Below are 23,048 nucleotides of genomic sequence, written 5' to 3'. Positions count from 1 at the left end.
GGCCTATGGGGACTGTTCCTACCATGGGAGGCCTATGGGGGCTCTGTTCCTACCATGGGAGGCCTATGGGGGCTGTTCCTACCATGGGAGGCCTATGGGGGCTGTTCCTACCATGGGAGGCCTTATGGGGGCTGTTCCTACCATGGGAGGCCTATGGGGGCTCTGTTCCTACCATGGGAGGCCTATGGGGGCTGTTCCTACCATGGGAGGCCTATGGGGGCTGTTCCTACCATGGGAGGCCTTATGGGGGCTGTTCCTACCATGGGAGGCCTATGGGGGCTCTGTTCCTACCATGGGAGGCCTATGGGGGCTCTGTTCCTACCATGGGAGGCCTATGGGGGCTGTTCCTACCATGGGAGGCCTATGGGGGCTGTTCCTACCATGGGAGGCCTATGGGGGCTGTTCCTACCATGGGAGGCCTATAGGGGCTGTTCCTACCATGGGAGGCCTATAGGGGCTCTGTTCCTACCATGGGAGGCCTATAGGGGCTGTTCCTACCATGGGAGGCCTATGGGGGCTCTGTTCCTACCATGGGAGGCCTATGGGGGCTGTTCCTACCATGGGAGGCCTATGGGGGCTGTTCCTACCATGGGAGGCCTATAGGGGCTCTGTTCCTACCATGGGAGGCCTATGGGGGCTCTGTTCCTACCATGGGAGGCCTATGGGGGCTGTTCCTACCATGGGAGGCCTATGGGGGCTGTTCCTACCATGGGAGGCCTATGGGGGCTCTGTTCCTACCATGGGAGGCCTATGGGGGCTCTGTTCCTACCATGGGAGGCCTATGGGGGCTGTTCCTACCATGGGAGGCCTATAGGGGCTGTTCCTACCATGGGAGGCCTATAGGGGCTCTGTTCCTACCATGGGAGGCCTATAGGGGCTCTGTTCCTACCATGGGAGGCCTATAGGGGCTGTTCCTACCATGGGAGGCCTATGGGGGCTCTGTTCCTACCATGGGAGGCCTATAGGGGCTGTTCCTACCATGGGAGGCCTATGGGGGCTCTGTTCCTACCATGGGAGGCCTATGGGGGCTGTTCCTACCATGGGAGGCCTATAGGGGCTGTTCCTACCATGGGAGGCCTATGGGGGCTGTTCCTACCATGGGAGGCCTATGGGGGCTCTGTTCCTACCATGGGAGGCCTATGGGGGCTCTGTTCCTACCATGGGAGGCCTATAGGGGCTCTGTTCCTACCATGGGAGGCCTATGGGGGCTCTGTTCCTACCATGGGAGGCCTATGGGGGCTCTGTTCCTACCATGGGAGGCCTATGGGGGCTCTGTTCCTACCATGGGAGGCCTATGGGGGCTGTTCCTACCATGGGAGGCCTATGGGGGCTCTGTTCCTACCATGGGAGGCCTATGGGGGCTCTGTTCCTACCATGGGAGGCCTATGGGGGCTCTGTTCCTACCATGGGAGGCCTATGGGGGCTCTGTTCCTACCATGGGAGGCCTATAGGGGCTCTGTTCCTACCATGGGAGGCCTATAGGGGCTCTGTTCCTACCATGGGAGGCCTATGGGGGCTCTGTTCCTACCATGGGAGGCCTATGGGGGCTCTGTTCCTACCATGGGAGGCCTATGGGGGCTGTTCCTACCATGGGAGGCCTATGGGGGCTCTGTTCCTACCATGGGAGGCCTATGGGGGCTCTGTTCCTACCATGGGAGGCCTATGGGGGCTCTGTTCCTACCATGGGAGGCCTATGGGGGCTCTGTTCCTACCATGGGAGGCCTATGGGGGCTCTGTTCCTACCATGGGAGGCCTATGGGGGCTCTGTTCCTACCATGGGAGGCCTATGGGGGCTCTGTTCCTACCATGGGAGGCCTATGGGGGCTGTTCCTACCATGGGAGGCCTATGGGGGCTCTGTTCCTACCATGGGAGGCCTATGGGGGCTGTTCCTACCATGGGAGGCTTATGGGGGCTCTGTTCCTACCATGGGAGGCCTATAGGGGCTCTGTTCCTACCATGGGAGGCCTATGGGGGCTCTGTTCCTACCATGGGAGGCCTATGGGGGCTCTGTTCCTACCATGGGAGGCCTATGGGGGCTCTGTTCCTACCATGGGAGGCCTATGGGGGCTCTGTTCCTACCATGGGAGGCCTATAGGGGCTCTGTTCCTACCATGGGAGGCCTATGGGGGCTGTTCCTACCATGGGAGGCCTATGGGGGCTCTGTTCCTACCATGGGAGGCCTATGGGGGCTCTGTTCCTACCATGGGAGGCCTATGGGGGCTGTTCCTACCATGGGAGGCCTATGGGGGCTCTGTTCCTACCATGGGACGCCTATGGGGGCTCTGTTCCTACCATGGGAGGCCTATGGGGGCTGTTCCTACCATGGGAGGCCTATGGGGGCTGTTCCTACCATGGGAGGCCTATGGGGGCTCTGTTCCTACCATGGGAGGCCTATGGGGGCTCTGTTCCTACCATGGGAGGCCTATGGGGGCTGTTCCTACCATGGGAGGCCTATGGGGGCTGTTCCTACCATGGGAGGCCTATGGGGGCTGTTCCTACCATGGGAGGCCTATGGGGGCTCTGTTCCTACCATGGGAGGCCTATGGGGGCTGTTCCTACCATGGGAGGCCTATGGGGGCTGTTCCTACCATGGGAGGCCTATAGGGGCTCTGTTCCTACCAAGGGAGGCCTATGGGGGCTGTTCCTACCATGGGAGGCCTATAGGGGCTCTGTTCCTACCATGGGAGGCCTATAGGGGCTCTGTTCCTACCATGGGAGGCCTATGGGGGCTCTGTTCCTACCATGGGAGGCCTATAGGGGCTCTGTTCCTACCATGGGAGGCCTATGGGGGCTGTTCCTACCATGGGACGCCTATGGGCTCTGTTCCTACCATGGGAGGCCTATGGGGGCTCTGTTCCTACCATGGGAGGCCTATAGGGGCTCTGTTCCTACCATGGGAGGCCTATGGGGGCTCTGTTCCTACCATGGGAGGCCTATGGGGGCTGTTCCTACCATGGGAGGCCTATGGGGGCTGTTCCTACCATGGGAGGCCTATGGGGGCTGTTCCTACCATGGGAGGCCTATAGGGGCTCTGTTCCTACCATGGGAGGCCTATGGGGGCTCTGTTCCTACCATGGGAGGCCTATGGGGGCTCTGTTCCTACCATGGGAGGCCTATGGGGGCTCTGTTCCTACCATGGGAGGCCTATGGGGGCTGTTCCTACCATGGGAGGCCTATGGGGACTCTGTTCCTACCATGGGAGGCCTATGGGGGCTCTGTTCCTACCATGGGAGGCCTATAGGGGCTCTGTTCCTACCATGGGAGGCCTTATGGGGGCTCTGTTCCTACCATGGGAGGCCTATGGGGGCTGTTCCTACCATGGGAGGCCTATAGGGGCTCTGTTCCTACCATGGGAGGCCTATGGGGGCTGTTCCTACCATGGGAGGCCTATGGGGGCTCTGTTCCTACCATGGGAGGCCTATGGGGGCTCTGTTCCTACCATGGGAGGCCTATGGGGGCTCTGTTCCTACCATGGGAGGCCTATGGGGGCTCTGTTCCTACCATGGGAGGCCTATGGGGGCTGTTCCTACCATGGGAGGCCTATAGGGGCTCTGTTCCTACCATGGGAGGCCTATGGGGGCTGTTCCTACCATGGGAGGCCTATAGGGGCTCTGCTCCTACCATGGGAGGCCTATAGGGGCTCTGTTCCTACCATGGGAGGCCTATGGGGGCTCTGTTCCTACCATGGGAGGCCTATGGGGGCTCTGTTCCTACCATGGGAGGCCTATAGGGGCTGTTCCTACCATGGGAGGCCTATGGGGGCTGTTCCTACCATGGGAGGCCTATGGGGGCACTGTTCCTACCATGGGAGGCCTATGGGGGCTGTTCCTACCATGGGAGGCCTATGGGGGCTGTTCCTACCATGGGAGGCCTATGGGGGCTGTTCCTACCATGGGAGGCCTATGGGGGCTCTGTTCCTACCATGGGAGGCCTATGGGGGCTCTGTTCCTACCATGGGAGGCCTATGGGGGCTGTTCCTACCATGGGAGGCCTATAGGGGCTCTGTTCCTACCATGGGACGCCTATGGGGGCTCTGTTCCTACCATGGGAGGCCTATGGGGGCTGTTCCTACCATGGGAGGCCTATGGGGGCTGTTCCTACCATGGGAGGCCTATGGGGGCTCTGTTCCTACCATGGGAGGCCTATGGGGGCTCTGTTCCTACCATGGGAGGCCTATGGGGGCTGTTCCTACCATGGGAGGCCTATGGGGGCTGTTCCTACCATGGGAGGCCTATGGGGGCTGTTCCTACCATGGGAGGCCTATGGGGGCTGTTCCTACCATGGGAGGCCTATGGGGGCTGTTCCTACCATGGGAGGCCTATGGGGGCTGTTCCTACCATGGGAGGCCTATAGGGGCTCTGTTCCTACCAAGGGAGGCCTATGGGGGCTGTTCCTACCATGGGAGGCCTATAGGGGCTCTGTTCCTACCATGGGAGGCCTATAGGGGCTCTGTTCCTACCATGGGAGGCCTATGGGGGCTCTGTTCCTACCATGGGAGGCCTATAGGGGCTCTGTTCCTACCATGGGAGGCCTATGGGGGCTCTGTTCCTACCATGGGAGGCCTATAGGGGCTCTGTTCCTACCATGGGAGGCCTATGGGGGCTCTGTTCCTACCATGGGAGGCCTATGGGGGCTCTGTTCCTACCATGGGAGGCCTATGGGGACTCTGTTCCTACCATGGGAGGCCTATGGGGGCTGTTCCTACCATGGGAGGCCTATAGGGGCTCTGTTCCTACCATGGGAGGCCTATGGGGGCTCTGTTCCTACCATGGGAGGCCTATGGGGGCTCTGTTCCTACCATGGGAGGCCTATGGGGGCTCTGTTCCTACCATGGGAGGCCTATGGGGGCTGTTCCTACCATGGGAGGCCTATGGGGACTCTGTTCCTACCATGGGAGGCCTATGGGGGCTCTGTTCCTACCATGGGAGGCCTATAGGGGCTCTGTTCCTACCATGGGAGGCCTATGGGGGCTCTGTTCCTACCATGGAAGGCCTATAGGGGCTCTGTTCCTACCATGGGAGGCCTATGGGGGCTCTGTTCCTACCATGGGAGGCCTATGGGGGCTGTTCCTACCATGGGAGGCCTATAGGGGCTCTGTTCCTACCATGGGAGGCCTATGGGGGCTCTGTTCCTACCATGGGAGGCCTATGGGGGCTCTGTTCCTACCATGGGAGGCCTATGGGTGCTGTTCCTACCATGGGAGGCTTATGGGGGCTCTGTTCCTACCATGGGAGGCCTATGGGGGCTCTGTTCCTACCATGGGAGGCCTATGGGGGCTCTGTTCCTACCATGGGAGGCCTATGGGGGCTCTGTTCCTACCATGGGAGGCCTATGGGGGCTGTTCCTACCATGGGAGGCCTATGGGGACTCTGTTCCTACCATGGGAGGCCTATGGGGGCTCTGTTCCTACCATGGGAGGCCTATGGGGGCTCTGTTCCTACCATGGGAGGCCTATGGGGGCTCTGTTCCTACCATGGGAGGCCTATGGGGGCTCTGTTCCTACCATGGGAGGCCTATGGGGGCTCTGTTCCTACCATGGGAGGCCTATGGGGGCTCTGTTCCTACCATGGGAGGCCTATGGGGGCTGTTCCTACCATGGGAGGCCTATGGGGGCTGTTCCTACCATGGGAGGCCTATGGGGGCTGTTCCTACCATGGGAGGCCTATGGGGGCTGTTCCTACCATGGGAGGCCTATAGGGGCTCTGTTCCTACCAAGGGAGGCCTATGGGGGCTGTTCCTACCATGGGAGGCCTATAGGGGCTCTGTTCCTACCATGGGAGGCCTATAGGGGCTCTGTTCCTACCATGGGAGGCCTATGGGGGCTCTGTTCCTACCATGGGAGGCCTATAGGGGCTGTTCCTACCATGGGAGGCCTATGGGGGCTGTTCCTACCATGGGAGGCCTATGGGGGCACTGTTCCTACCATGGGAGGCCTATGGGGGCTGTTCCTACCATGGGAGGCCTATGGGGGCTGTTCCTACCATGGGAGGCCTATGGGGGCTGTTCCTACCATGGGAGGCCTATGGGGGCTCTGTTCCTACCATGGGAGGCCTATGGGGGCTCTGTTCCTACCATGGGAGGCCTATGGGGGCTGTTCCTACCATGGGAGGCCTATAGGGGCTCTGTTCCTACCATGGGACGCCTATGGGGGCTCTGTTCCTACCATGGGAGGCCTATGGGGGCTGTTTCTACCATGGGAGGCCTATGGGGGCTGTTCCTACCATGGGAAGCCTATGGGGGCTGTTCCTACCATGGGAGGCCTATGGGGGCTGTTCCTACCATGGGAGGCCTATGGGGGCTCTGTTCCTACCATGGGAGGCCTATGGGGGCTGTTCCTACCATGGGAGGCCTATGGGGGCTCTGTTCCTACCATGGGAGGCCTATGGGGGCTCTGTTCCTACCATGGGAGGCCTATGGGGGCTGTTCCTACCATGGGAGGCCTATGGGGGCTGTTCCTACCATGGGAGGCCTATGGGGGCTCTGTTCCTACCATGGGAGGCCTATGGGGGCTGTTCCTACCATGGGAGGCCTATGGGGGCTCTGTTCCTACCATGGGAGGCCTATGGGGGCTCTGTTCCTACCATGGGAGGCCTATGGGGGCTCTGTTCCTACCATGGGAGGCCTATAGGGGCTCTGTTCCTACCATGGGAGGCCTATGGGGGCTCTGTTCCTACCATGGGAGGCCTATGGGGGCTGTTCCTACCATGGGAGGCCTATGGGGGCTGTTCCTACCATGGGAGGCCTATAGGGGCTGTTCCTACCATGGGAGGCCTATGGGGGCTCTGTTCCTACCATGGGAGGCCTATGGGGGCTCTGTTCCTACCATGGGAGGCCTATGGGGGCTGTTCCTACCATGGGAGGCCTATGGGGGCTGTTCCTACCATGGGAGGCCTATAGGGGCTGTTCCTACCATGGGAGGCCTATGGGGGCTGTTCCTACCATGGGAGGCCTATAGGGGCTGTTCCTACCATGGAAGGCCTATGGGGGCGCTGTTCCTACCATGGGAGGCCTATAGGGGCTCTGTTCCATGGGAGGCCTATGGGGGGGCTGTTCCTACCATGGGAGGCCTATAGGGGCTGTTCCTACCATGGGAGGCCTATGGGGGCGCTGTTCCTACCATGGGAGGCCTATAGGGGCTCTGTTCCTACCATGGGAGGCCTATAGGGGCTCTGTTCCTACCATGGGAGGCCTATGGGGGCTGTTCCTACCATGGGAGGCCTATGGGGGCTGTTCCTACCATGGGAGGCCTATGGGGGCTCTGTTTCTACCATGGGACGCCTATGGGGGCTCTGTTCCTACCATGGGAGGCCTATAGGGGCTCTGTTCCTACCATGGGAGGCCTATAGGGGCTCTGTTCCTACCATGGGAGGCCTATAGGGGCTCTGTTCCTACCATGGGAGGCCTATGGGGGCTCTGTTCCTACCATGGGAGGCCTATGGGGGCTCTGTTCCTACCATGGGAGGCCTATGGGGGCTGTTCCTACCATGGGAGGCCTATGGGGGCTGTTCCTACCATGGGAGGCCTATGGGGGCTGTTCCTACCATGGGAGGCCTATGGGGGCTGTTCCTACCATGGGAGGCCTATGGGGGCTGTTCCTACCATGGGAGGCCTATGGGGGCTGTTCCTACCATGGGAGGCCTATAGGGGCTCTGTTCCTACCAAGGGAGGCCTATGGGGGCTGTTCCTACCATGGGAGGCCTATAGGGGCTCTGTTCCTACCATGGGAGGCCTATAGGGGCTCTGTTCCTACCATGGGAGGCCTATGGGGGCTCTGTTCCTACCATGGGAGGCCTATAGGGGCTGTTCCTACCATGGGAGGCCTATGGGGGCTGTTCCTACCATGGGAGGCCTATGGGGGCACTGTTCCTACCATGGGAGGCCTATGGGGGCTGTTCCTACCATGGGAGGCCTATGGGGGCTGTTCCTACCATGGGAAGCCTATGGGGGCTGTTCCTACCATGGGAGGCCTATGGGGGCTGTTCCTACCATGGGAGGCCTATGGGGGCACTGTTCCTACCATGGGAGGCCTATGGGGGCTGTTCCTACCATGGGAGGCCTATGGGGGCACTGTTCCTACCATGGGAGGCCTATGGGGGCTGTTCCTACCATGGGAAGCCTATGGGGGCTGTTCCTACCATGGGAGGCCTATGGGGGCTGTTCCTACCATGGGAGGCCTATGGGGGCTCTGTTCCTACCATGGGAGGCCTATGGGGGCTGTTCCTACCATGGGAGGCCTATGGGGGCTCTGTTCCTACCATGGGAGGCCTATGGGGGCTCTGTTCCTACCATGGGAGGCCTATGGGGGCTGTTCCTACCATGGGAGGCCTATGGGGGCTGTTCCTACCATGGGAGGCCTATAGGGGCTGTTCCTACCATGGGAGGCCTATGGGGGCTGTTCCTACCATGGGAGGCCTATAGGGGCTGTTCCTACCATGGAAGGCCTATGGGGGCGCTGTTCCTACCATGGGAGGCCTATAGGGGCTCTGTTCCATGGGAGGCCTATGGGGGGGCTGTTCCTACCATGGGAGGCCTATGGGGGCTCTGTTCCTACCATGGGAGGCCTATAGGGGCTGTTCCTACCATGGGAGGCCTATGGGGGCGCTGTTCCTACCATGGGAGGCCTATAGGGGCTCTGTTCCTACCATGGGAGGCCTATAGGGGCTCTGTTCCTACCATGGGAGGCCTATAGGGGCTCTGTTCCTACCATGGGAGGCCTATGGGGGCTCTGTTCCTACCATGGGAGGCCTATGGGGGCTGTTCCTACCATGGGAGGCCTATGGGGGCTCTGTTCCTACCATGGGAGGCCTATGGGGGCTCTGTTCCTACCATGGGAGGCCTATGGGGGCTCTGTTCCTACCATGGGAGGCCTATGGGGGCTCTGTTCCTACCATGGGAGGCCTATGGGGGCTCTGTTCCTACCATGGGAGGCCTATGGGGGCTGTTCCTACCATGGGAGGCCTATGGGGGCTGTTCCTACCATGGGAGGCCTATGGGGGCTGTTCCTACCATGGGAGGCCTATGGGGGCTGTTCCTACCATGGGAGGCCTATGGGGGCTGTTCCTACCATGGGAGGCCTATGGGGGCTGTTCCTACCATGGGAGGCCTATAGGGGCTCTGTTCCTACCAAGGGAGGCCTATGGGGGCTGTTCCTACCATGGGAGGCCTATAGGGGCTCTGTTCCTACCATGGGAGGCCTATAGGGGCTCTGTTCCTACCATGGGAGGCCTATGGGGGCTCTGTTCCTACCATGGGAGGCCTATAGGGGCTGTTCCTACCATGGGAGGCCTATGGGGGCTGTTCCTACCATGGGAGGCCTATGGGGGCACTGTTCCTACCATGGGAGGCCTATGGGGGCTGTTCCTACCATGGGAGGCCTATGGGGGCTGTTCCTACCATGGGAGGCCTATGGGGGCTGTTCCTACCATGGGAGGCCTATGGGGGCTCTGTTCCTACCATGGGAGGCCTATGGGGGCTCTGTTCCTACCATGGGAGGCCTATGGGGGCTGTTCCTACCATGGGAGGCCTATAGGGGCTCTGTTCCTACCATGGGACGCCTATGGGGGCTCTGTTCCTACCATGGGAGGCCTATGGGGGCTGTTCCTACCATGGGAGGCCTATGGGGGCTGTTCCTACCATGGGAGGCCTATGGGGGCTCTGTTCCTACCATGGGAGGCCTATGGGGGCTCTGTTCCTACCATGGGAGGCCTATGGGGGCTGTTCCTACCATGGGAGGCCTATGGGGGCTGTTCCTACCATGGGAGGCCTATGGGGGCTGTTCCTACCATGGGAGGCCTATGGGGGCTGTTCCTACCATGGGAGGCCTATGGGGGCTGTTCCTACCATGGGAGGCCTATAGGGGCTCTGTTCCTACCAAGGGAGGCCTATGGGGGCTGTTCCTACCATGGGAGGCCTATAGGGGCTCTGTTCCTACCATGGGAGGCCTATAGGGGCTCTGTTCCTACCATGGGAGGCCTATGGGGGCTCTGTTCCTACCATGGGAGGCCTATAGGGGCTGTTCCTACCATGGGAGGCCTATGGGGGCTGTTCCTACCATGGGAGGCCTATGGGGGCGCTGTTCCTACCATGGGAGGCCTATGGGGGCTGTTCCTACCATGGGAGGCCTATGGGGGCTGTTCCTACCATGGGAGGCCTATGGGGGCTGTTCCTACCATGGGAGGCCTATGGGGGCTCTGTTCCTACCATGGGAGGCCTATGGGGGCTCTGTTCCTACCATGGGAGGCCTATGGGGGCTGTTCCTACCATGGGAGGCCTATAGGGGCTCTGTTCCTACCATGGGACGCCTATGGGGGCTCTGTTCCTACCATGGGAGGCCTATGGGGGCTGTTCCTACCATGGGAGGCCTATGGGGGCTGTTCCTACCATGGGAGGCCTATGGGGGCTGTTCCTACCATGGGAGGCCAATGGGGGCTGTTCCTACCATGGGAGGCCTATGGGGGCTCTGTTCCTACCATGGGAGGCCTATGGGGGCTGTTCCTACCATGGGAGGCCTATGGGGGCTCTGTTCCTACCATGGGAGGCCTATGGGGGCTCTGTTCCTACCATGGGAGGCCTATGGGGGCTGTTCCTACCATGGGAGGCCTATGGGGGCTGTTCCTACCATGGGAGGCCTATGGGGGCTCTGTTCCTACCATGGGAGGCCTATGGGGGCTGTTCCTACCATGGGAGGCCTATGGGGGCTCTGTTCCTACCATGGGAGGCCTATGGGGGCTCTGTTCCTACCATGGGAGGCCTATGGGGGCTCTGTTCCTACCATGGGAGGCCTATAGGGGCTCTGTTCCTACCATGGGAGGCCTATGGGGGCTCTGTTCCTACCATGGGAGGCCTATGGGGGCTGTTCCTACCATGGGAGGCCTATGGGGGCTGTTCCTACCATGGGAGGCCTATAGGGGCTGTTCCTACCATGGGAGGCCTATGGGGGCTCTGTTCCTACCATGGGAGGCCTATGGGGGCTCTGTTCCTACCATGGGAGGCCTATGGGGGCTGTTCCTACCATGGGAGGCCTATGGGGGCTGTTCCTACCATGGGAGGCCTATAGGGGCTGTTCCTACCATGGGAGGCCTATGGGGGCTGTTCCTACCATGGGAGGCCTATAGGGGCTGTTCCTACCATGGAATGCCTATGGGGGCGCTGTTCCTACCATGGGAGGCCTATAGGGGCTCTGTTCCTACCATGGGAGGCCTATGGGGGGGCTGTTCCTACCATGGGAGGCCTATGGGGGCTCTGTTCCTACCATGGGAGGCCTATAGGGGCTGTTCCTACCATGGGAGGCCTATGGGGGCGCTGTTCCTACCATGGGAGGCCTATAGGGGCTCTGTTCCTACCATGGGAGGCCTATAGGGGCTCTGTTCCTACCATGGGAGGCCTATAGGGGCTCTGTTCCTACCATGGGAGGCCTATAGGGGCTCTGTTCCTACCATGGGAGGCCTATGGGGGCTCTGTTCCTACCATGGGAGGCCTATGGGGGCGCTGTTCCTACCATGGAAGGCCTATGGGGGCGCTGTTCCTACCATGGGAGGCCTATGGGGACTGTTCCTACCATGGGAGGCCTATGGGGGCTGTTCCTACCATGGGACGCCTATGGGGGCTGTTCCTACCATGGGAGGCCTATAGGGGCTGTTCCTACCATGGGACGCCTATGGGGGCTGTTCCTACCATGGGAGGCCTATGGGGGCTGTTCCTACCATGGGAGGCCTATGGGGGCTCTGTTCCTACCATGGGAGGCCTATAGGGGCTCTGTTCCTACCATGGGAGGCCTATGGGGGCTCTGTTCCTACCATGGGAGGCCTATAGGGGCTCTGTTCCTACCATGGGAGGCCTATGGGGGCTCTGTTCCTACCATGGGAGGCCTATGGGGGCTGTTCCTACCATGGGAGGCCTATAGGGGCTCTGTTCCTACCATGGGAGGCCTATGGGGGCTGTTCCTACCATGGGAGGCCTATAGGGGCTCTGTTCCTACCATGGGAGGCCTATGGGGGCTGTTCCTACCATGGGATGCCTATGGGGGCTGTTCCTACCATGGGAGGCCTATGGGGGCTCTGTTCCTACCATGGGAGGCCTATAGGGGCTCTGTTCCTACCATGGGAGGCCTATGGGGGCTGTTCCTACCATGGGAGGCCTATGGGGGCTCTGTTCCTACCATGGGAGGCCTATGGGGGCTCTGTTCCTACCATGGGAGGCCTATGGGGGCTCTGTTCCTACCATGGGAGGCCTATAGGGGCTCTGTTCCTACCATGGGAGGCCTATGGGGGCTCTGTTCCTACCATGGGAGGCCTATGGGGGCTGTTCCTACCATGGGAGGCCTATAGGGGCTCTGTTCCTACCATGGGAGGCCTATGGGGGCTGTTCCTACCATGGGAGGCCTATAGGGGCTCTGTTCCTACCATGGGAGGCCTATGGGGGCTCTGTTCCTACCATGGGAGGCCTATGGGGGCTGTTCCTACCATGGGAGGCCTATGGGGGCTCTGTTCCTACCATGGGAGGCCTATGGGGGCTCTGTTCCTACCATGGGAGGCCTATGGGGGCTGTTCCTACCATGGGAGGCCTATGGGGACTGTTCCTACCATGGGAGGCCTATGGGGGCTGTTCCTACCATGGGAGGCCTATGGGGGCTGTTCCTACCATGGGAGGCCTATGGGGGCTCTGTTCCTACCATGGGAGGCCTATGGGGGCTCTGTTCCTACCATGGGAGGCCTATGGGGGCTGTTCCTACCATGGGAGGCCTATAGGGGCTCTGTTCCTACCATGGGAGGCCTATGGGGGCTGTTCCTACCATGGGAGGCCTATGGGGGCTCTGTTCCTACCATGGGAGGCCTATGGGGGCTGTTCCTACCATGGGAGGCCTATAGGGGCTCTGTTCCTACCATGGGAGGCCTATGGGGGCTGTTCCTACCATGGGAGGCCTATGGGGGCTGTTCCTACCATGGGAGGCCTATGGGGGCTGTTCCTACCATGGGAGGCCTATGGGGACTCTGTTCCTACCATGGGAGGCCTATGGGGGCTCTGTTCCTACCATGGGAGGCCTATGGGGGCTGTTCCTACCATGGGAGGCCTATGGGGGCTCTGTTCCTACCATGGGAGGCCTATGGGGGCTCTGTTCCTACCATGGGAGGCCTATGGGGGCTCTGTTCCTACCATGGGAGGCCTATGGGGGCTCTGTTCCTACCATGGGAGGCCTATGGGGGCTGTTCCTACCATGGGAGGCCTATGGGGGCTGTTCCTACCATGGGAGGCCTATGGGGGCTGTTCCTACCATGGGAGGCCTATGGGGGCTGTTCCTACCATGGGAGGCCTATGGGGGCTGTTCCTACCATGGGAGGCCTATAGGGGCTCTGTTCCTACCATGGGAGGCCTATAGGGGCTCTGTTCCTACCATGGGAGGCCTATGGGGGCTCTGTTCCTACCATGGGAGGCCTATGGGGGCTCTGTTCCTACCATGGGAGGCCTATGGGGACTGTTCCTACCATGGGAGGCCTATGGGGGCTGTTCCTACCATGGGAGGCCTATGGGGGCTGTTCCTACCATGGGAGGCCTATGGGGGCTGTTCCTACCATGGGAGGCCTATGGGGGCTGTTCCTACCATGGGAGGCCTATGGGGGCTGTTCCTACCATGGGAGGCCTATGGGGGCTGTTCCTACCATGGGAGGCCTATGGGGGCTGTTCCTACCATGGGAGGCCTATAGGGGCTCTGTTCCTACCATGGGAGGCCTATGGGGGCTCTGTTCCTACCATGGGAGGCCTATGGGGGCTCTGTTCCTACCATGGGAGGCCTATGGGGGCTGTTCCTACCATGGGAGGCCTATAGGGGCTCTGTTCCTACCATGGGAGGCCTATGGGGACTGTTCCTACCATGGGAGGCCTATGGGGGCTGTTCCTACCATGGGAGGCCTATAGGGGCTGTTCCTACCATGGGAGGCCTATAGGGGCTCTGTTCCTACCATGGGAGGCCTATGGGGGCTGTTCCTACCATGGGAGGCCTATGGGGGCTCTGTTCCTACCATGGGAGGCCTATAGGGGCTCTGTTCCTACCATGGGAGGCCTATGGGGGCTCTGTTCCTACCATGGGAGGCCTATAGGGGCTCTGTTCCTACCATGGGAGGCCTATGGGGGCTCTGTTCCTACCATGGGAGGCCTATGGGGGGCTCTGTTCCTACCATGGGAGGCCTATGGGGGCTGTTCCTACCATGGGAGGCCTATGGGGGCTCTGTTCCTACCATGGGAGGCCTATGGGGGCTCTGTTCCTACCATGGGAGGCCTATGGGGGCTCTGTTCCTACCATGGGAGGCCTATGGGGGCTCTGTTCCTACCATGGGAGGCCTATGGGGGCTCTGTTCCTACCATGGGAGGCCTATGGGGGCTCTGTTCCTACCATGGGAGGCCTATGGGGGCTCTGTTCCTACCATGGGAGGCCTATGGGGGCTCTGTTCCTACCATGGGAGGCCTATGGGGGCTCTGTTCCTACCATGGGAGGCCTATGGGGGGCTCTGTTCCTACCATGGGAGGCCTATAGGGGCTCTGTTCCTACCATGGGAGGCCTATGGGGGCTCTGTTCCTACCATGGGAGGCCTATGGGGGCTCTGTTCCTACCATGGGAGGCCTATGGGGGCTGTTCCTACCATGGGAGGCCTATGGGGGCTGTTCCTACCATGGGAGGCCTATGGGGGCTCTGTTCCTACCATGGGAGGCCTATGGGGGCTCTGTTCCTACCATGGGAGGCCTATGGGGGCTCTGTTCCTACCATGGGAGGCCTATGGGGGCTCTGTTCCTACCATGGGAGGCCTATGGGGGCTCTGTTCCTACCATGGGAGGCCTATAGGGGCTGTTCCTACCATGGGAGGCCTATGGGGGCTGTTCCTACCATGGGAGGCCTATGGGGGCTGTTCCTACCATGGGAGGCCTATGGGGGCTGTTCCTACCATGGGAGGCCTATGGGGGCTGTTCCTACCATGGGAGGCCTATGGGGGCTCTGTTCCTACCATGGGAGGCCTATGGGGGCTGTTCCTACCATGGGAGGCCTATGGGGGCTCTGTTCCTACCATGGGAGGCCTATAGGGGCTGTTCCTACCATGGGAGGCCTATGGGGGCTGTTCCTACCATGGGAGGCCTATGGGGGCTGTTCCTACCATGGGAGGCCTATGGGGGCTGTTCCTACCATGGGAGGCCTATGGGGGCTCTGTTCCTACCATGGGAGGCCTATGGGGGCTCTGTTCCTACCATGGGAGGCCTATGGGGGCTCTGCTCCTACCATGGGAGGCCTATGGGGGCTCTGTTCCTACCATGGGAGGCCTATGGGGGCTCTGTTCCTACCATGGGAGGCCTATGGGGGCTCTGTTCCTACCATGGGAGGCTTATGGGGGCTCTGTTCCTACCATGGGAGGCCTATGGGGGCTGTTCCTACCATGGGAGGCCTATGGGGGCTGTTCCTACCATGGGAGGCCTATAGGGGCTCTGTTCCTACCATGGGAGGCCTATAGGGGCTCTGTTCCTACCATGGGAGGCCTATGGGGGCTCTGTTCCTACCATGGGAGGCCTATGGGGGCTGTTCCTACCATGGGAGGCCTATGGGGGCTCTGTTCCTACCATGGGAGGCCTATGGGGGCTCTGTTCCTACCATGGGAGGCCTATAGGGGCTCTGTTCCTACCATGGGAGGCCTATGGGGGCTCTGTTCCTACCATGGGAGGCCTATGGGGGCTGTTCCTACCATGGGAGGCCTATGGGGGCTGTTCCTACCATGGGAGGCCTATGGGGGCTCTGTTCCTACCATGGGAGGCCTATGGGGGCTCTGTTCCTACCATGGGAGGCCTATGGGGGCTGTTCCTACCATGGGAGGCCTATGGGGGCTGTTCCTACCATGGGAGGCCTATGGGGGCTGTTCCTACCATGGGAGGCCTATGGGGGCTCTGTTCCTACCATGGGAGGCCTATGGGGGCTCTGTTCCTACCATGGGAGGCCTATGGGGGCTCTGTTCCTACCATGGGAGGCCTATGGGGGCTCTGTTCCTACCATGGGAGGCCTATGGGGGCTGTTCCTACCATGGGAGGCCTATAGGGGCTCTGTTCCTACCATGGGAGGCCTATGGGGGCTCTGTTCCTACCATGGGAGGCCTATGGGGGCTGTTCCTACCATGGGAGGCCTATGGGGGCTGTTCCTACCATGGGAGGCCTATGGGGGCTCTGTTCCTACCATGGGAGGCCTATGGGGGCTCTGTTCCTACCATGGGAGGCCTATGGGGGCTCTGTTCCTACCATGGGAGGCCTATGGGGGCTCTGTTCCTACCATGGGAGGCCTATGGGGGCTCTGTTCCTACCATGGGAGGCCTATGGGGGCTCTGTTCCTACCATGGGAGGCCTATGGGGACTCTGTTCCTACCATGGGAGGCCTATGGGGGCTCTGTTCCTACCATGGGAGGCCTATGGGGGCTGTTCCTACCATGGGAGGCCTATAGGGGCTCTGTTCCTACCATGGGAGGCCTATGGGGGCTCTGTTCCTACCATGGGAGGCCTATGGGGGCTGTTCCTACCATGGGAGGCCTATAGGGGCTCTGTTCCTACCATGGGAGGCCTATGGGGGCTCTGTTCCTACCATGGGAGGCCTATGGGGGCTGTTCCTACCATGGGAGGCCTATAGGGGCTCTGTTCCTACCATGGGAGGCCTATGGGGGCTCTGTTCCTACCATGGGAGGCCTATGGGGGCTCATTTTGTCTGCACAGACAGACAGACAGACTAACAAAGCCAGTTGTAGGAGTGGTTTACACCACTCAAAAACTGTATTAAAGAAATCCTAAAAACTAGAGGAATTCACATTATAATAATCATAAAACTCACACCTGTGTGAAGTGAGGGGCACTCTTTAATATCATTATACATCATCTAATTCCGGCCAATCACAATTTGTGTCCTCACCTTCGTCTTCAATGTTTGTGTTTATACAATGCTCAAAGCTGGCTATTATTGTCAAAGGCATTCAATGTTTGGGTTAGGACAATGTTTGAGGGGGCTTAGCGCCCCTCAAAAATAAGCATAAGCCAAAAAAAAAGGTATAAAAACTGAATAATATGGTTGTTCATGTACTATCTGTTAGGGAGACTGGAGTTCAAAAGTCTGATTGCCTGGGGAAAGAAAGTGTTCCACACCGCTTCCGTCCTGGCACTGCATGCTCCTGCATCGTTTCTCAGATGGCATAAGGGAGATCAGGCTACAATAGGTCCATATAAAAGCAGAGATACAAAACAGACACCAACGTAGAGATAGCCTGAGTGCCAGACTAATAAGTACCTGGGCTGGACTGGGTCAAACATTCGGCCCTGACATTTGGCCTGGCCCCCAGACCGGCCCACCACAACCGGCACGCAGATAGCAGATACCGCCCCGCTCCGTCGAGGCACACACAAACAAACACGCCAAAATACCACCACTTTTACTGGAAAACATAACCCTCCATTTATTTTTTGCAGTGTATCTTTCACACTGGCAGAGGCAACATATCCCTCCATTTATTTTTTGCAGTGTATCTTTCACACTGGCAGAGGCAACATATCCCTCCATTTATTTTTTGCAGTGTATCTTTCACACTGGCAGAGGCAACATATCCCTCCATTTATTTTTTGCAGTGTATCTTTCACACTGGCAGAGGCAACATATCCCTCCATTTATTTTTTGCAGTGTATCTTTCACACTGGCAGAGGCAACATATCCCTCCATTTATTTTTTGCAGTGTATCTTTCACACTGGCAGAGGCAACATATCCCTCCATTTATTTTTTGCAGTGTATCTTTCACACTGGCAGAGGCAACATATCCCTCCATTTATTTTTTGCAGTGTATCTTTCACACTGGCAGAGGCAACATATCCCTCCATTTATTTTTTGCAGTGTATCTTTCACACTGGCAGAGGCAACATATCCAAAGCTAGAGCACACACTAGTGCAGTGGTTCCCAAACCTTTTTGGCCATGTTACCTCCTGACCATAGCTGACCCACCCCCCCACATGGAAATACAAGTTGCATACACTATATAGAGACATACATTTCCTATTTATCCACATATATGCACATATATGAACCTGAATATGGCATATATATGCAGCATAGGCTATATTCTGCATATACTTATACCATACCATATATAGGCTTAACCCATTTAGGCTTGACGTCGAAATAAATAAAAAGTCTTCTGAAAGAATATATATATACACAAAGATTTGTGCAACATTTTCACGATTTTTCAAAAATAGCAGACCTACAAGCTCGTAGCGCGCCACTCGGTGGCGCGCTACGAGCTTGTAGATCTGCTATTTTTCAATAGCTAAAGTATAACATAATGCTTAGTTAAAACACCAAAACGGGGGCCTGGGCCGTGGCTCAGTGGTCCAGGCACCTTGGCTGGTAATCCAGTCTGGCAGTGTGCCGCGGGTTCGACTCCCAATCCCGACGGCCCTTACTGCATGTCTTCCCCCCCATATCTCTCCCCATTTCCTGTCAGCCTACTGTCTGTCCCTCCATAAAAAATATAAAATAAAGGTGAAAGCCACAAAAAAAACATATAAAAAAAAAAAAACACCAAAACGGGTTCTCGTCCAGAATGGGTTAATATATTTAAAATAACATAGCACCACCATTAGCCTTTTCATGTCGCGCACCCCCTAGAAGGCGCTCGCGCACCACAAGGCGTGCACGCACCACCGTTTTTGAACCACTGCACTTGTGTATTTGTAACTTTGTATCTTTGTAGCTGAAGCTGAAGAAAAAAAGGTCCTTTTGCACACCTACAGGGACAGGTGTGTCGGAGCAGACAACCAGTGCGAATAATGAGAGAAAAGGAGGCCCCGCACACTGTCTTTGCTTACCTGTATATGGCAGCGGTTTATTTTTTTAATGTTTATTTTTGTGGCTTTCGCCTTTATTTTATATTTTTTATGGAGGGACAGACAGTCAGGGACAAATTAGCCATTGGGCCAGTGGGGCCGTGGCCCAAGGGGCCCTTGGCATTCAGGGGCCCTTGGCATTCAGGGGCCCTTCGGGGAAATTGGACTGTGAGGTACTAGGTTTGACGCCCTGAAAAGGGCTCCTGGGACCCTCCATTGGCTGTTGATTTTGTTAAATTTAGGTTAAAAAGATGATAACACATAAAAACATGAAAATGTCGCACGCACGCGGGCTATGGGGGCCCTGCAAACATTACCGGCCCAGGGGCCCTTGTGAGGGTTAATCCGTCCCTGCAGACAGTAGGCTGACAGGAAATGTGGAGAGAGATGGGGGGGAAGACATGCAGTGAAGGCCGTCGGGATCGGGAATCGAACCGGCGGCACACTGCCAGACTGGATTACCAGCCAAGGTGCCTGGACCGCTGAGCCATGGCCCAGGCCACAGTGCCCATAATTGCCCGTTAACTCCTCTTTTCACCCAGTGTAAGCATCCTCTCTTAGCGCCTTGCGGCCACAGGAGGGCCCCGTGGCCACAGGAGGGCCTCGTGGCCACAGGAGGGCCTCGTGGCCACAAGAGGGCCCCGTGGCCACAGGAGGGCCCCGTGGCCACAGGAGGGCCCCGTGGCCACAGGAGGGCCTCGTGGCCACAGGAGGGCCTCGTGGCCACAAGAGGGCCCCGTGGCCACAGGAGGGCCCCGTGGCCACAGGAGGGCCTCGTGGCCACAGGAGGGCCTCGTGGCCACAGGAGGGCCTCCAAGCAAGCAAGGAATGTAGCGCCTCCGTATGGTGGAAACTAGAGATGTCCCGATCACGTTTATTTTATTTTTTGCTCCCGATCCGATTCCGATCATTTAATTTGTAGTATCTGCCGATACCGATTTTCCCGATCCGATATTATTATTTTAATATATGCCATATCACAACAGTACAAATATCCCAAATCACAGACCATATCCATGTCTAATATCATGATATGGATATGATATTGATACTAGGGATGTCCCCATCCCTTTTTTAGCTTTTGCTCCCGATCCGATTCCGATCATTTGAAAATGACGTGATCGGCCCTGATTTCCGATCTCGTGATCGGATCGGGACAACCCTATAGTTAACACATTTAGACCTGAGGACGATTCTACAAATGTCTTCTAAAAAATGACAGTTTTCTGAAAACCCATATGTTTCTATATCAGTGGTGCTCAATATTTCATGTCAAGGACCCCCAGAAACTATATGTAATTTGCTGCGGAGCGTGGACCCCCATCTGAAAATATGTTGTTTTCCTCCCGGAAGCAAATATTTGAGTTAAAAACTTTCGCTCTGAAAGAATATATATATTCAATGATTTCAATGATTTTTCAAAAATAGCAGACCTACAAGCTCGTAGCGCGGCACTCGGTGCCGCGCTACGAGCTTGTAGATCTGCTATTTTTCAATAGCTAAAGTATAACATAATGCTTAGTTAAAACACCAAAAGGGGTTCCCACCCAGAATGGGTTAAAACGTATGAGAACCATGCAATGCTGTACTCAGTGTACTGCGTGCGTGTGTACAGTATATACTCTCTGACCTGTGGTGCAGAAGGCTCCGGTGTGTGTGTGTGTAAACTCTCTTACCTGTGGTGCAGAAGGCTCCGGTGTACGCGGTCGGGACGCAGTCGCAGGAGAAGCCGGCGGTTCTCTCCAGGCAGCGCGCGGGGCGGCGGCACAGCTCGCCGTAGCTGCTGCAGTGTCCCGGGCAGCCGGGCCGCACGCCCGGCGTGATCCTGGCCCGCTCCTCCAGGTCCACCGTGAGGCCGTTCAGCTGCAGGGCGCGCACGCAGCCGCGGAAACCCTTCTGCCTGGACGCCGTGCCCCCTGGAGTGCACACACACACACACACACACACACACACACACACACACACACACACACACACACACACACTGTTATGACCTGGCTCTTAGGCCATAACAAAAGAGGAAGACACACGGCTGTTTAAAAGTGCACAAACCAATATTTATTTACAATTTGCAACTCATTGTAAATAGAATATCTAAACGCGTGAATCTTTTTACAATGACGTTATTTTTCAGAAAGGAAGCCATTGAGGGTTAAAATGGGTCTTAATGCTTCCAACTCGAGTAGAATTATTAATGTTCAAGTGTCAAATAAAATATATGATGTGGAGACAATAAAGACTATTATTATCATTATATTGAAGGTGGTAAGAGTCCATTTGCTCAGTACAATATTTCGGGGGCATATTTAGAATGTGTGCAGGGTCGAGGACTGTATGTTGAATCTAGTTTGCATTAATGAGGATTTATTTGACACAATGAAATAAAATGGCGATAGTATTCAGTGTGGGGCAGACGGCCTGTCACAGCCAGATTTGGGAGACCAGTAGCTTTGTTGTTGCGAGGAAAGCGGTAAAATGAGACTTTCGTGGTCGTTTTCGTCTCAGATTTAGTCCGACAGAGCGACCACAGTATAACTATGGGGACACAAAAGCGACACAAAAGTAGGACCCGGAAGTATCTCTGGAGGGGGCGTGGTCGTGGGCAGGTGATTGGATGGTCGACCCATCCAATCACCTGCCAAGTAGCTTGAAAAGAAATGGGACGGCCTTCTTCAGCAATTATTGGGCTACAGAGATTTTAACTGTTTTTCTTATACAGTCTTGTAAAATGTATGCAATGTATTTAATGTGTGGACCCCAGGAAGAGTATAGCTTCTACTAAGGTAGTAGCTAATGGGGATCAAACAAATAAAATAAACAAATAAACAAATCCCAGGTGGAAGTAAGGTTGCAAAACAAATGTGTGGAGCAAGCCAGTCAGGTTACCCGAGCATGAAATTACTTTATCTTTTATTCTACTGCATCTCTTCTTATCTGTACATCTTCAGAGTATTGAAATTAATTAGTATAATTACCCACCATTTAAACCCCACGTGTGTTGGTAGTCCCTCAGGGCTCTATGATAGTGTGTTTTCTGTTTTCGCTCCAACATATCCACTGAAGAGATCTGATCTTCTGGTGTTTTAAACATTATGTTATAATTTAGCTAGTGAAAAATAGCAGATCTACAAGCTAGTCAAAAATAGCAGATCTACAAGCTAGTCAAAAATAGCAGATCTACAAGCTAGTCAAAAATAGCAGATCTACAAGCTTGTAGATCTGCTATTTTTGACTATCACATAGAAACATGAGGTATTTCAGAAAACTGTCGGGATTTAGAAGACTTTTTTTTTTAAATTTCGACGTCAGGCCTGAATGGGTTAAACTGCCCCCCACCCCCCCAGGGCTCTGTACTAGGTCTGTACTGTTGTTTTGTTTCCATCAACACCACACTAGCCTCTTCACCGGAAATAGCAGATCTACAAGCTCGCAAAGTGTTGTCCTGTGATGCGGTGTGAGCTATACGTTTGCTTTTTATTTGTCAAGAATGTTTTTTGTTTGGTTTTAATACAAGCTATTTGTGCAGGGGATTATTAAAAGCAAATGTCTCAAAATGTGTGTCGTGATTGCATGACAGCATAAAAAAACAAACAAACAAACAAGCAAACAAACAAAAACAAAAACAAAAACAAAAACAAAGCAGAAGCGGCATAAGCAGCAGCAGCAGGCTGCTACAGATTTGGGACATAGATATCAAAGACACCTTCAAAGGCACGTGTGCGTGTGTGTGTGTGTTCGTGTGTGTGTGCGTGTGTTCGTGTGTGTGTGCGTGTGTGCATGTGTGTGCGTGTGTGTGCATGTGTGTGCATGTGTGCGTGTGTGTGTGTTTGTGTTTGTGTTTGTGCGTGTGTGTGCGTGTGTGTGTGCGTGTGCGTGTGTGTGCGTGCATGTGTGTGTGCGTGTGTGTGCGTGTGTGTGCGTGTGTTTGCGTGTGCGTGTGTGCGTGTGCGTGTGTGTGTGTGTGTGCATGTGCATGCATGCATGCCTGGAAACACACGGGCGGACAAACAACTCCTCCCACCACAGGAAGCAGCGCTGCATGGAGAACGACAACATCCCACGGGGGGGGAAGTCATTCTTCTCGCCTTCTCGACTCGACTGACTCTGAGCGAACGATAACGAGAGTGAGGCATAACCCATTTAGGCCCGACGTCGAAATAAAAAGA

The 23,048-nt window shown here is 56.7% G+C and overlaps 1 pseudogene across 1 annotated transcript in view; it reads right to left on the bottom strand.

The window, feature by feature from the left end:
* Window positions 1-23,048, bottom strand: part of LOC306927573 (contactin-associated protein-like 4) — a 233,051-nt pseudogene that overhangs the window by 37,664 nt on the left and 172,339 nt on the right. The window contains exon 19 of the transcript in view: window positions 20,559-20,798. The product of the transcript in view is annotated as a contactin-associated protein-like 4 (transcript). The remainder of the gene's footprint in view (window positions 1-20,558; window positions 20,799-23,048) is intronic.

This window comes from Electrona antarctica, assembly GCF_951216825.1.
Source record: "Electrona antarctica genome assembly, chromosome: 1".
NCBI lineage: Eukaryota > Metazoa > Chordata > Actinopteri > Myctophiformes > Myctophidae > Electrona > Electrona antarctica.
Note: the sequence above shows the minus strand (reverse complement) of the source record. Positions and strands in the feature narration are given on the sequence as shown.